Genomic DNA, 4,572 nt, shown 5'->3' with positions numbered 1-4,572 from the left:
ACCAGTCGCTGGAGAAGGATATCATGTGTGGAAGGTCAGAGAAAAAGAGGAAATCCCCCAGCGAGATGGATTGGCCAAGTGGTAGCATCAATGGACTCAAGCATGGCAACAATAGTGAGGCTGTCCCGGGATCGGGCAGTGTTTTGTTCTGCTGTGCATAAGGCTGCTATGGGTTGGTACCAACTCGATGTCACCTAACAACAACACTATTATTGTCTCACTAACATAGCAAAGAAAATCCACCCCCAAATCGGATTCTAACCACAGGATTGTTGTTGTTGTTGTTAAGTGTCATCGAGTCAGTTCTGACCCATAATGACCCTGCATAGAATTTCGGAGGAGCAGCTGGTGAGCTTGAGCCATCGACCTGTGATTCAAATAACTTTGTAGTCCAACACATTAGCCCACAGTGCCACACCAGGACTCCAACCACAGGATTTGGGGTTAGCATTTGCAACATATTTGGGAGGGCGGGGGGGGGTCACAATTCAATTCATAACACCACCCCATCTAGACTAGGTTCCAGATGTTGGACTAGCCACTTCACATCCTTCGTAGTACAAATCAGAGATTTTAATTGTACCATCAGTGTGTTTCCTTGCTTATTATCTGTCTCTGCCATTTAAGCCAGAATCATCTCTGTCTTCTTCATAGCCACGTGCTCAGTGTCAACTTCAATACCCAGCACATAGCTGAGATGGAAAAAAAAAAAAGGAGAATAAATTAATCAGAAGTGTTATGTGTCGAGCTTTGTGGTTTAATTCAATACTTGGATAGGTGTAGAGAATTTTATCAGAGGTACAGAACTAAATGCCATCATCTTTGTCCTGAAGGAAGTTTTATTCTATGTAAGTAGACAGATTGTATGATAAAAACACTGAGCTAATATTATAAGCCAGTATGTTTGAGTGTTCAATTTACGTAGTAAATTGAATGCCTTGGGTCATGTTGAATTGATCTGGTGAGCCTCTGACGACAGGTCAGTAAACCAAATGGTCTTCTTATAAATGAAATGAATGAAGTTAAAGAAGCCGGGAAGATGAGCACTGGCGAGTTCTGGAGTATTCAGTCGCAGCTTTTGAAGATTGAATTTATATCAATCTAAAGCGTTCAGAGTTAAAACTACTCAAAACTACCTACATCTATGACCTGTAGGGTCCTTAAGTAAGACTAATGTGAAAAAGAAAAAGAAAAAGCCCATTTCCCTGGTAAATAGATATTTTATTATCTTTATATTATTCCTCTCCTATGGTGGGTTCTCTAAGAGAAGCAAAATCAGGGAAACTTATATTATATATATAAAAAGAAGTTTATATCAAGGAAACGGCTCATGCAGTTGTAGAAGAGGGCGAGTCCCAAGTCCAGGTCAGATGAACCAAAATCAGCAGCCAAGCAGGTTCTCAAGGTACGAAGGCTGGCTGCTGATGGCTCCTGGGAAAGGCAGATAATACAACAGACCACTGGCTCAAGTCCAAAAAACCGTAGGTCAGAGGATGAGCCAGATGCAAGACCCAGACCCATCAGAAAATAAACAAGTTTTGCCTGAATAGCTCACATTTTGGAAGCAGGCCACACCCCCAAGAAAGCCTCCCTTCAGTTGAATGACTGCTCATAGCAGAGCTCATTAAAGATTGAATTCCATTGTATGAGATCTCATTACAGGAATCATCACGTCTCAGCTGCCAAACCACTGAGTCTCCTGACCCAGTAAGGTGACACAAAACCTTTACTATCACAGTTCCCCTCATCAAAAAGGTCTGACAATTTTCCTGGGCAACCTAGAATTGGAGTGAGGCACCTTCACAAAGATCTCTGAAATTTCGAAACTGCCAGGTACACACATATGACCTTCCCAATCCAGTCATTCATGCAGCTACTGAAGACTGAAGAAAGGGAAGGAAACATTTTCCTAAGAAACAGGTTGTTGCGACCATCTCTGCCCTATGTCTGACAGGTTCTCCTCCTCCATCCTGCCCTTGTCAGCTCTAGTCATTGTTAAATCATTAGCATCTTTCCAAGAGCCATGAAGAACAGGGACTTTGCAAGACAGCTGGTGTCCCACAACAAACCTCAGGGACCTGGCTAGCTAGAGGCAAACAGCTGCTCTTCGCTTTCCCACCTTGTTTACCAAGGGTTGTCACTGGTCCAAGACCTTGGGCAAGTTTGCTTAACAGATGTATTCTAACACAAATTAACTGCAAAGAAAGGGAGGAAGAGCTAACAGGAAATGCAAATATTTGGCCACTTAACTTACAGATATTAAAAAATACTCTCCAGTATTTTAACAAAGAGAGGAGGAAGCAAAGTTTTTAAATGTCTTATTTCCTCTGAGTTCATTGCTAAAGTTCTTTTGGTGTTAGTTCCTCAAGTGATTAATTGCTGTTGTTTGCTGTCATAACGACAGCCTCCCTACTCAAAATGGTGACCCCATGAGCAGTGGAACAAAAAGGTACATTGTCCAGTGCCATCCCATGACCAGTTGCAGATAGGACTATTGTGATCCATAGGGTATTTACTGGCTGGTTTTTAAAAGTAGATCATAAGACTTTTTTCTTTAGAACTTGTCTTATTCTGGAAGCTCTCTTGAAACCAGTACTGTATTATAACAATGCACAGTCTCAACTAACAGATGAGTCATGGTTGAAACACAAGATGCATTGGCTGGGAATGGAACCGAGTCTTCCACATGGAAGGCAAAAATTCTAACACTGGATGGTCAACACCTCTCTGTGAGTGATTTGTAAGAGCATAGAATAAGAAATCAACATGTATACCAAAGGAAGGAAGGGAGTCACTCATTGGAGAAGGTAGCCCTCAGTCTGTAGTGCTCACAGGACAATGAGGGACAAGGCTAGCTCCAGATTTTCCATACAGAAAAATCTGTTGGGGAGTCTTGACTTGTTTAGAAGATTATGCAAGAGAACTTGCCTAGAGCTGTGTTTGCAAGGTATACCAGTTCCTATGGAGTTGATATTGACTTATGACAACTGCATAGGTGTCCAAGCAGAACTATGTACTATCGAATCTTTAATGACTGCTTTTCCAGACGTAGAACACCAGGACTTTCTTCTGAGGGACCTCTGAGTAGATGTGAACCTCCAACTTTTCAGTGAAGAGCCAAGCATGCTGTTTGCATCACTCAAGGACTCCATACTCCCATAGTTACCATGTTATTTGTTTTTTATTTATCTTTTAATAAAGGTGGAAGAAATGGTGATTAAGGGGAGGTGAGTGTCTCTGCCCTTTGGCTAAGCCATTATTGAGAACTTGATCCATAGGAGGATTAAAAATATCTCCTAAACACACCTACCTAGCCAACTCCTCTTAGGCCTGAGTCTAGAACAAGTATATGCATTAAATATAAAGAGTGAATTTCACTTGATAAGGGTAATCTTATAATGATCTTAGTAACCTAAGGATACTTGATCTCCCTCATGTGTTTACTTATTTTGAATGCAAGGAAGGTTAGAGAAAGGTTTTCTTTAGCCTCTGAAAAACTAACTTCTTTTAGTTTAATACAGCAGTTCTGTGGTACGCGTTTGCTTGTGTGTGTTCTATTTAGACTTTAGCATGGTATTTTGACTCAAAGCATTTGCTGGTTTGGGCTTATGAGACTGTTGGGCAATACAAGAGGAGCCAAATTCCACCCAACTCCCTCTTGGCAGTCTCAAGGATGAATGGTCCAGAGAGGCACATCAAACCGAACTGAAGATGCACATTGCAGTGCGAAGAAGAAAGGATTTTCAAAGGGGAGAACTAGGAAACAAATCCCAGCCAGAAAACAAGAGCATGTGAGAGCCTAGGCTGAGAGGACACCAGTGGGGAGGAAAGTAAGATACCAGATGCTCTTCAGGGGGATTTAATAAGACACAGTGAAGTGATGTGGCCTGGCAGGCTGAGATCGTGTCAGGAAGGCAGGACGAGAAACAAGCTTGGGGGCCTAATGATGAATTTGTTTTTCTATGTGCTAAATTTGAGGGAACAGCGGGATGCACAGGTGAAAATGCCCAGTAGGTTATTGAAAATACTTGTACAAGAGCCAAGTCCAAATAAAGTGCCTGGTAGTTGTTAAAATAGCACTGGCTGAAATTCTACACTAAAGCACGTAGGCACTACAGAGCTTTCCTGAGGTCCCTAGTGCTTTGTGATACCCTGAATTATAGATACAGAACCCCAAGGCTCATTACACCTATGTCTTCTAAACAAATAGCTATGGGCACAAAGAATCTTGGAAATGTCTAGACTGGAAAGACTTCAGCTCAGCCTGGGCTTTAGACATCCCTGGGCCACCTTTGTGATTCTTACCATATCTGGGTACCACGACCTCTCCGGCCTTAACAAGATCATACCAGCACTCTTGTGAATTTCTTATGAGTTTCAAATCAATAGTGTTTTTTTCCTGAATATATTAAATTTAATGTACAAACTGGTATTATTATCAATGAAAAAAGTTGTATCACTTGCTTTACATAGAGTAGAATGGAAAAAGTCAAACTAATAGAGAGCAAGGTATTGAATTTCGCTATCTCCTAGCTGTTGTGGAGTCCTGGTGTGGTGCTGTGAGTTAATGAG

This window comes from Chrysochloris asiatica, unplaced genomic scaffold (assembly GCF_000296735.1).
Source record: "Chrysochloris asiatica unplaced genomic scaffold, ChrAsi1.0 scaffold00023, whole genome shotgun sequence".
Classification (NCBI taxonomy): Eukaryota; Metazoa; Chordata; class Mammalia; order Afrosoricida; family Chrysochloridae; genus Chrysochloris; species Chrysochloris asiatica.
The sequence above is the reverse complement of the archived record's forward strand: the minus strand, read 5'-3'. Positions refer to the sequence as shown.